This window comes from Mustela nivalis, assembly GCF_964662115.1.
Source record: "Mustela nivalis genome assembly, chromosome: 1".
Lineage (NCBI taxonomy): Eukaryota > Metazoa > Chordata > Mammalia > Carnivora > Mustelidae > Mustela > Mustela nivalis.
The window spans coordinates 145,847,707-145,858,205 of record NC_139020.1 but is presented as its reverse complement, the minus strand read 5'-3'; the positions used below and the strand labels follow the sequence as shown (position 1 = coordinate 145,858,205).

The 10,499-nt window shown below is 51.4% G+C and overlaps 1 long non-coding RNA gene across 1 annotated transcript; it reads left to right on the top strand.

Moving 5' to 3' along the window:
- Positions 1 to 407: 407 nt before the first annotated feature.
- On the top strand, positions 408 to 6,853 carry LOC309861661. Its single transcript, XR_014310096.1, has 3 exons — positions 408 to 590; positions 3,771 to 3,815; positions 6,620 to 6,853. It is a non-coding gene; the product is annotated as an uncharacterized lncRNA (long non-coding RNA).
- Positions 6,854 to 10,499: the final 3,646 nt, after the last annotated feature.

Genomic DNA, 10,499 nt, shown 5'->3' with positions numbered 1-10,499 from the left:
TCTTGCTATTGTCTCTCTCCGTTCCTGGCTTTGAGGGAGCAAGCAGCCATGTGTGGCAAGGAACCCAGACAGCCTCTAGATGCTGATGACAGCCTCTAGCTAGCAACCTGAAAGGCCCCCCAGCAGCAAACAAGAAAATGAGGCCCTTAGTCCCAAGCTACAAGAAACTTAACCCTGTCAACAACTCTGCACTCTCAGAAGTCAATCCTTCCCCCAATTAAGCCTCAGATAAGACCACAGCCTTGGCTGACAGCTTCATGAAACCCTGAGTTAGGAGGGACCCAGCAAACCATGCTTAGACCCATGACCCACAGAGACTGTGAGATAATAAATATTCATTGTTTTAAGCTGCTAAGTTTGTGGTCATTGGTCACACACAGCTATAGATAACAAATAGAGGGCTACCCTGGAAAGTCTTTTCTTTTTCTTTTTTTTTTTTTTTAAGGTTTTATTCATTACTTTGAGAGACAGAGACAGAGCACGAGCAGTGAGAAGGAGCAGAGGGAGAGGGAGAAGCAGACTCCCGGCTGAGTAGGGAGCCCGACGTGGAACTCGATCCCAGGACTCTGGGATCATGACCTAAGCCGAAGGTAAGACGTTTAACCATCTGAGCCACCCAGGTGTCCCAGCACTGGGAAGTCTTGATGGAACTTCTAGTCATTGGGAGATTGAGGGCAGTTAGCAGGTGACAGAATATTGGGCCACAGTGGGAGTGGGAGGAGGGCAGCCTGAAGCCGGTGATAAGGGCTACCTTTTACAGAGAACGTACTATATGCCAAGCAAAGTGCTACATGTTTTACATAAGCTAGCTCATTTAATCCTCACCCACTCCCAGATGTGGGGAATCTTAACTGTCTCCATTTTACAGATGAAGAAACTGAGGTGCAGAGAAGTTAAGCATCTTGCCCAAAGTCACACAGCTGACATGTGGTAGAGTTGAAACTCAAGCCAAGAAGGCTTACTGCATTGCTCCCTCATGCACCCCCCCCCCACGATAAAGTGTTCGGTTACGTGACTTCAAAAGCAAGGGAGCTAGGATGTCAGTATAAGGAACTGTGTTCTTTGGGCAGTGGGAGACCTCGATTGGAGGGGCAGAGGAGTGGCCCCATCCGCTGTATGTTCTGGAAAGTCCTCTCTGACAGGCGGTAGGGAGGGTGGGGAGGCAGGCTGTGGAAAGACTTGGGGGCTGGGGCGGTTTGTGGAGGACGGAGGTGTCAGAGGAGACATCTGGAGCCAGGCATCTACAATGGGCTGGGGAGTGGACAAGAGACAGAGCCAAGATGCTGATAAAGAGCCACCAAGGCCAGCAAGCATCTCTGGGGTCAGGACTGGAATGAAGTGATCCAGTCTGGTTGAGCCTTGTCCCCTCTCAGGGGATGCTGAGGCTGAAGGAGGCTGGGCCTCCTGTCCACAGCCTCCAGCCAGTCCCGGGGCCTGTTCTTCTCTACTCCTCCAGAGACTCCTGGGAAATGCATTCAAGGATGCATACAGTGGGGGCAGGCATAGCCAGGGTCCCAGGACACACACCCCACCCCCATCCCTTGGGACTCGCCTCCACAGCCCCCACAAGAAATGCCACAAGCCCGGACCTGGACATGCATGAGCCAGGCTTAAGGCAAATGTTGCAACTCGTTTTTTAATCTGGAGATTTACAAACTCTAAGACATCTGGGTTGCTGAGCCTCAAAGCAGCTGATCCCACACTAGCTAATGAGGGCAGTGGCTTCCAGCTAGAGGGTCTGGCAGCTGGCACTTCTGCATCTCACTGTCCTAAAGCCAAGATGCAGACTGGTGGCCGGACTGGCTCTCCCGGTGGTGTCCACATGAGGAAATGCCCGCGGGCTCAGCACTGTGGAGCTGGGGCCCAGCCTGCCTGCCTGCTCATTCTGTGCCTGTGCCTGGTCCGACCTCCCTTCTTACTGTCCCGCCCTCCCGACTCTCCAGCAGTGGCCTCACAGAAACATGCTGTGTCTCCTGCTAGTGCAATCCTCCACCACCATGCAAATCGCACTTGACTCTCACAGGCCAGTGTCCCAGCCACACCTTCCTGAAGCCCATCAAAAATGCCCTCTCTGTTTTCCCTAAGGCTCTTCAGCATTCTGGCGGCCCTGACTGCACTCACCTTCCACAACAGCACTATCCTTCCCGACTGAGCTCCCAGCCCAAAGCGGGGCTGATTTTGCTAGCTTTGCTGTTGCCTAGAAGCCATGAGGATCAGGAGGCTAGAGTTTCCCACCCAGCCCCACGGTCTGGATGCACACGGGCTAGAATTTCTTCCGACCTCATCCGTACCAACAACAACCAGTCCAGGCAAGGAAGGGATCTCCAACGGGGTCCACGAGGCCTGAGAAGGCGACCCATCTTGGGTGAGGTTCCCCAGAGAACAGGGCATTTTACCCCCTGGGTCCACTGACCCCCAAAGAATACATAAATAGTAATCAGGGGGGTCCATATTTTAGGGTGGGAGAAAATGGCAACTTTATTCCCACTAACTTTTAACTGAAATTCAGCATTTTCTTCCGCTATGCATGTAGGCAAGAACACACAGTGGTACCTGCAGGAGCTGTGACTTAGTCACCAACAGAAATCCCAAATATTCTCATTTCACTTCCCCGCCAGTGGAGAGGCCTCAAAATGTCACCCACTCTCATCCCCGCTTTAAAGTCACGATCCTCTCAGGTGCCTGAGTAGCTCAGTGGGTTAAACCTCTGCCTTCAGGTCAGATCATGATCTCAGGGTCCTGGGATTGGGCCCTGCATCGGGCTTTCTGTTCAGCAGGGAGCCTGCTTCCCCCTCTCTCTCTGCCTGTCTCTCTGCCAACTTTTGACCTCTCTCTGTCAAATAAATAAATAATATCTTAAAAATAAATAAATAAAGTCACTATCCTCTCTCTTTCTCAGATAAATAAATCTCTGAAAAACAATTTTTAAAAAGGGGCACCTGGGTGGCTTGGTTGGTTGAGCATCCCACTCTTGGTTCGGCTCAGGTCGTGATCTCAGGGTCATGAGATCAAGTCCTGCATCAGACTCCACACTCAGCATGGAGTCCGTTTCAGATTCTCACTCTTCCTCTTCTTCAGCCCCTCCCACACACTCTAAAATAAATAAATAATCTTTAAAAAATATTTTTAGTCACTGTAGCTATTGAGCCTGTGGCTAGGTCTTGTCATTTGATATGTGAATTAAGAAATACAGGGAACAGATGATGACGACACCAATTTGTCTTTTATTTCAAGTGAGTTCCTTTGCAATCCTTTATGTTTTATTTTTAATGCTTTAAAAATATCACCCTAACCAGAGTCCACAGGCTTCACCAGAGGGTCCGTGACAGTGACAAGATTCCAGCCCCTGCCACAGAGTGACCCCCACTCCCCAGGGGAGAGGGAAGGGGTAAACTCCAACCTGGAGGGGTCCTCTTTCAACCCTTGTGGAGAGGGACCAGGAGTGCTAGAAATGAGCATTCTGGGATGGGAGCTGGGAAGTCAGACTAGGAGAAGGCTTTGTTCCCTCTCTTCCTTCCACTTACCTTTTTTTTTTTCTTTTTTAAGATTTTTATTTATTTATGTGACAAAGAGATCACAATTAGGCAGAGAGGCAGAAAGAGGGTGGGGGGGAAGCAGACTCCCGGCTGAGCAGAGAGCCCAATGCGGGGATCGATCATGACCTAAGCTGAAGGCAGAGGCTTAACCCACTGAGCCACCCAGGCGCCCCTCCCTTACCTTTTTTAACTTGTACTCTGTCTTCCATTTCTGAATGTTTCCATTATGCCCAGCATGGATCTTGGCCGAAGAGGATCCCTAGCTGGATGGAGTGGAAGGTGAGATCCTAAGGGGAATGTCTGTGGTTCCCTGGACTGGGGTTTTGGTCCCACAAAGAAGCCCTCAATTTCCCCGTTGGGGGCCAGGGACTGATCAAGCCCCGGGGTTTCCTGGAGGTGGTCCACATCGGCTGTCCTTTAGGGCTGGTGAGACAGGGCCAAGAAGTAAGCCCCAGGACAGGAACTAGAGTGAGCCTACAGCGCCAGCTCTAAGGAGACAGGGGCTAACAGCAGCCCCTCAAACCTCATAGCCCAGATAGATTCCTGTGCTCAGGCACTTTGGGTAGCAGGCAGGCAAAATCAGCAGACTATCTCTGTCAAAGATGCCATAGTGGCTCCCCTAACTGTTCTCTACTTCTTCTATGGTGGAACAGGTGCTTTGGGGGGTCCCTCCTCTGATCACAGCCACAGCTGTGGTCGACAGTCTTGGGTAAGCTTTTAGCATCCCACTTTCAAAGCACAGAGATCTCTCCCTTTGTCTCAGCACTGTCTCCAAAGCCATGGAGCCAGGAGATGGGAGCGGGGGGGATTGGTAGAGTTAGGAAGTACAGGAGAGTTATTTCCCAGGTTGGAGCCCACATCGAAAGCCCAGCTTCCGACCTCCAGCATGACCTCTCTGGGAGGTCTTTGCTGAGCTGAGCCCCCATCCCCTAAAGCAGAGGCCTCAAGAGCCAACTCCCTGCCCTCCTCCTCCAGTCCCATAGGATCACCTCCCAAATAAACTGCACCCAACTTTCCTGCCTGTGCTGGTGTGACAACTCCAGTGGGTGGCTGCATGGCTCCTAGATAGGGACTGGCCACCAGAGAGACCAAGCCATAATTAGAAACTTGAAATTTTCAGCCCTGCCCACCATGTTCTTAAGAAGGAGCACTGAGGGGCATCTGGGTGGCACAGTCAGTTAAGCGTCTGACTCTGGGTTTCTGCTCAGGTCCTGATCTCAGGGGTTGTGAGATCGAGTCCTGCATCGTGCAGCATCTGCTTGAGATTCGTACTCCCTCTCCCTCTGCCCCTCCCACTCATGCTCTCTCTCCCTAAAAAATAAATAAATAAATTTTTAAAGAAAAAAAGAAGGAAGGAAGGAAGGAACACTGAAAATGGAGTTAATGATCCATCAATCATGCCCATGTGAGGAGCTCTCTGTAAGAATCCCAAAAGTACAGGGTCAGGATAGCTCCTGGGTTTGCAAATACATCCATGGACCCATAGGGTGACGTACCCCAACTCCTCGGGGACAGAAGCTCTTGCTCTAGATACCCTCCCAGGCCTCGCCCTATTTATCTCTTCCTCTGGCTGTTCATCTGAATCCTTTGTCATATTCTTTAACTAACTGGGGAAAGTGTTTCCCTGAGTTCTGTGAGCACTTCATCAATTTAATATAACACAAGGACAGGGCACAGGAATGGTGATTAGGAAAAGCCGAGGTGACAACCTGAACTGGGCAAATTGGCATCAGAAGTGTGGTGGGTATTCTCATGGGACGGAGCTTTAACCAGTGGGATCTGAGGCTATCTTCAAGTGGAAGTGACAAAACAGAGTTAAATCGTAGGACACGCAGCTCGTGTCACAGAATTGCTTGGTAGGGAAACCCCACCCACAACACTGGTGACCAAAAGCGTCCGAAGGGAAGTGCTCTGCTTGAGTAGTAAGGGAAACCCACAAGGAGTAGAGGACTGGGGCTTTCCCTACTGACAAGGGAAAAACTGGCTTTCTCTATCCACTGTCCCAGGTTCTGCTCTCAGAGAGACTCACATTAAGACAGTAACAGAATTTTGAAGCAAGGGCACATGCTTGCCCCGATAAAGACCACATTTCCCAGCTGCATGTTGCACTGCGTGTGGCCATGACTAAGTTGTGGCAAGTGATATCCCACAGGAAGCCCGAAGACATGTCTCCCCAGGGGACTGGGTTACCTCCAAGTCACTCTGTCACCAGGAAGGAGTGCTCTGTCCTTCCTGCTGAGTAGAAAGCAGAAGTGGTGGTGAGCCGCCATCGGCCATGTAGACAAGGATCTTCACTTCCTGTGTGCAAGCCACTATGCAGCCTCCTCCCACACTGAATCGGGAGGGGCCAGTATGACCCATAGAATGTGACAGAAGTGACTGGGTGTGACTTCCAAGACTAGTTAGAAGAGGCACGGTAGCTTCCTCCGTCTTGGTCTCTTGGACCCCTCACCCTGGGGGAAGTGAGACACAGTGCCTTGAGGATCCGTCAAGCAGCACTGTGGACTGGGGAGTGGGGGGGTAGTTTGGGAAGGTTGGGAGGGATGGGGGAAGGGAGGAGATGACTGCAGCCCCATGAGTGATCTCAAGCCAAAACCATTTGGCCAAATTGCTCCCAAATTCCTGACCTGCAGAAGCCAGAAGAGATAATAAATGATTTCCCTAAGCCACTAAGTTTAGGGGTAATTTGTTATACAACATAGGATAACTGTTATAGGTTGAATTGCATCCACCCAAAATTCATATGCTGAGGGACGCCTGGGTGGCTCAGTGGGTTAAAGCCTTGCCTTCGGCTCAGGTCATGATCCCAGGGTCCTGGGATGGAGCCCCGCATCTCTGCAGGCTCTCTGCTCCGCGGAGGGCCTGCTTCCTCCTCTCTCTCTGCCTGCCTGTCTGCCTACTTGTGATCTTTGTCTGTCAAATAAAAACAAATAAAAAAATTAAAAATTCATAGGCTGAAGTCCCACCCCTAATACTTCAGAATCTAATGTTATTTGGCGACAGGGTCTTTACAGAGATAATTGAGTTAAAATGGGGTCATTGGCATAGGCCCTAAGGCAATATGATTGGTGTGCTTATAAAAGGGGCAATTTGGAGACAGACACACCCACAGGGAGAGCACCTGGAGACGACAGAAGCAGAGATTGGAGTAATGCTTCAACAAGCCAAGCAATGCCCAAGATTGTCAGCTGCCACCAGAAGCTAGGCCAGAGGCATGGGACAGAGTCTCTCTTGCAGTCTCAGAAGAAACTGACCCCAAGGATGCCTTGACCTCAGACTTCTAGCTTCCAGATCTGTGAGATGGTAAGTTTGTGTTGTTAAAGCCACCCAGTTTGTGGTCCTGGGTTATAGCAGCTCTCACAAACTAATGGCCATGACTGACCAAGCTAAAAGCCAAGAGACAGCAGGGCAGCCAAATGGAAGGATCCTGGGCCCTTAACATTTCAGGAAGGACCTCCATACCAGCTCTGGCTTTCATGTTCCAAAGAAACAAACTTCCGGGGCACCTGGGTGGCTCAGTGGATTAAGCCGCTGCCTTTGGCTCAGGTCATGATCTCAGGGTCCTGGGATCGAGTCCCACATCGGGCTCTCTGCTCAGCAGGGAGCCTGCTTCTCTCTCTCTCTCTCTCTCTCTCTCTCTCTCTGGCTGCCTCTCTGTCTACTTGTGATTTCTCTCTGTCAAATAAATAAATAAATAAATCTTTAAAAAAAAAAAAAAAAAAGAAAGAAACAAACTTCCATCTTATTTAAGCCACTGTTCTTTTGGTCTTTATCACACGCAGCTGAAGCCCTATCCTAATTAATCCAGCACGGACAACTTCCTCCCCATGTGAAAAAATATTAATAAAAAATTTAAGAAATAAATAAAACTTTCTTCCCACCTGTCCTTCCCTCTCTCCACCACTCATATGGAAATGATTCCCGCCAAATAAATAAATGGAAATTTGCATTCTCATCCATGGGAAGCCTGTCTGTTTTCCACACGCAGACTCTTAGCATTTCTTCCTCCTGACAGGCAGGTGGGATTGGGCTGGAGAAGACGCGGAGAGCCAGCTCCCCACTCCCCTCACCATGTAAGGGCAGCAGGTCCAGGCAGAACTAAGGGAGAGGCACTGGGGAACCCCGGCCCTGCCCACACCCTATGGAGATGCAGCAGAGCCTCTCACTATTAAAAAAGAAAAAGTACCAGATGCAGGAGAGGCTCCAGAGATCAGGAGCAGAGACCAACATGAAGATTCAGAGGCAATGTGTCTCTTGGTTAGAGCTAAAACAAGCCACAGGCACATTTCACTCTCCCCTGCCCCAACCCCCCCAGGGTGGGCTTTTGTGCTCTGCTCTCCCTGAACAATTAGGGCACTAGGAGCAGGTGGGATTGAAGTACTAGAATCCTTTCTGGTTCCTGTGACACTGCCTTAAGCCAAGAGGAATGTATAGCTCAGAAACCTAGAAGTCCATGGAGAGACGAGCTTTCGGTACAGCTGGATCCAAGCACTCAAATAATGTCATCCGAAATCTATCTCACCATCTCTTGGATCTCATTTTGTGTGTACTGGCTCAAATCTCAAGCAGGTAAATAGGGCCACCGCAGCAGAGGGCTTATATTTTCCTGGCGTAATAGCCAAAAAAAGCTTCCTTCTTTCCTAAAGTTCTGGCAGAGTTTCCAGGGCTGATGCTCATTGGCTCAGCTTGAAGCATGTGACCACCAGCTTGGCTCTCACTGGCCAGGTCTGGGCCAAGTACCCACGCCCGGAGCCAGAGTGGCGGATGAGCTCCATCCCATCACTGAACCACATAGGCTGAGAGTAGAGAAGCTGCGGTTTCCACCCCAATAACCAAGGGGTTTTTACCAGCAAGCCACTGGATGATGATGGGTGTGTCCTACATGGATGTTCTCTCACACGGTCGGACGACTGAGGAAATGACTGCGGCAGCTGAGTGGCCAACTGGTGCCAGGTGAGAGCAGCCTGGCCATGGTAAAACACAGCCAGCCCCTCCATGTGGACGGGGGACCAAGACCCCAACCAGGTTCTGGCCCCAGGTGAAGCCGGTTGACACTTTCCCTAGACGGGGGGTGGGACATTTTTTTAATACACACAGTTCTGTACTTTCCTGGGGCAGAAACCCCCTCACAGTCCTCTGGTGGGGCCGAGTCACCCTCAGATGTGGTCTCAGTTCGAACCCACAAGGCCTCTGCTCTCTGGCTCCTCCTGTTCCCCCACTGTAGGTTACACATGCGCGTGCACACAGGCGTATGCACACTCACACACTCCTCCCCCATCACCCCTCCCTGGTCCTCCGCTCCCTTCAGTCCATGGTTCCCACTGAACCCCTCTCTCTAGTCTGCACCACCCCAAGAGTCCAAGCCTGGCCTGCAGCCCCCACTTAGACTCATCCCTATAGAAGATTCTGGTCTCTCCGGCCAGCCTGGGGGATCCCAGGGCAGGGGCTGGGCTTCCTCCTTGCTTCCTCTCCCCAACCAAATCCTCCTCCTTCAAGGCAGAGGACAGATATGTCACTTATAACCCAAGGGGAGATACGTCTCATACGTGGAACCACCATGAACTGAGAGCTAATAGTCAATCCAGGGTGGCTTCTCAGAGGCAGCAGCAGATGTCAGGGTTTACATGGACTGCAGCAGAGTTACTGAAGCTGCCTGGACCCCTGTCCCATCCCAGGCGAGAAGAGACCTAGGGGCAGATACAGCTGGCAAGCGACTTGGGCCTGGGCAGGATCCAGGATAAGGAGGAAGTGAGAGAGGCTTGCATAGCTGAGGTTATTTTTACCCAGACCTCTGCAAACAGAGGTGTGGGCTGGTCCGGCCAGTTTTCCCCTCCCTGATGCCTGGCCTCAAAGTGTCTTGCCAGGTCAGTAGCACCCCCTGAGTTGGGAACCAGAGGGGAAGGATGGGCAGAGGACGCCCCCAGGTGCCCCAAGGCTCCCAGCTTTGAGGTTCTCTCCCTCAACCGGGACCTGTGGCTCAGCAGCTCCCACACCACCTGCCTGTGGTGAGCCACACACTCTCACTGCCTATGGTAGGCAGTGTGGATTGCAGCGGAAGCTAAGCCAGGGGTCTGCCTGGGTCAGAAGACAAGCTGAGCTAGGGCCTGTCATCAGACTTAGATATCACCCTGGGGTCATGGGTCACTCTGGGCTGGGATCCATGATCAGTGTCAAAGGTTAGTCTGGGTCAAGACCCATAATAAGGGTAAAGGGTCAGATGGGTCAGGGATCAGTCTGGGGTCATGGGTAGCTCTGGGTGGAGGCCCAGGACCACAATTAGAGATCAGCTGTGGTCAAGGGTCAGCTCTGGCCTAGAGTCACGAAAAGGTCTAAGCAGAAAAGGCCTAGAGGAGCTCCGTTTCTCTTGCTTACCAACCTTCACTGACACCCACTCTGAACCTGTCATCCCTAGCAGAGGCTCCAGAAGTCTTCCCAGAAGGGATGACTGATATGAATTCAAGCCCAAAAGCATGAGAAAGTCACCTCCAAGCAATGGAGCAATGTGTGGAGGAAAACATTCCTGGCAGAAGGAACAGCCCAGGCAAAGGGACTGAGGCACAAAAGGCATGGCATTCTAGAAGGCTTGGATGGTGCAGGACCAGCCTCCAAGGCCAGGCTAAGGAGGGGGAAGACGGGTTTCCCCTAGAGCCATGAGTAGGTGGCATTAGAAAGCTGAGACGCAGAGGGTAATATCAGCTATCGGTTTTAGGGAGAATCATGGAGGAAAGTAGACCAGTTGGGACCCAGGAGTTGGAGGCGGAGAGCTCTTGGATTCAGGACAGATACTCGGAGAAGAGCAATGCCAATGAAGGGAACAGCCAGTGTAAAAAACAAAAAGCAAGAATGGGCTAGTTGTGAGTTCTTGGAAAGGCAGGGAGGCCAGTGTGATAGGTGAGAAGGCCAGAAGGGGAAGGACAGCAATGGGGCACTCACTCAGGGTCCGCAGGCACCTGAACTGCAGAG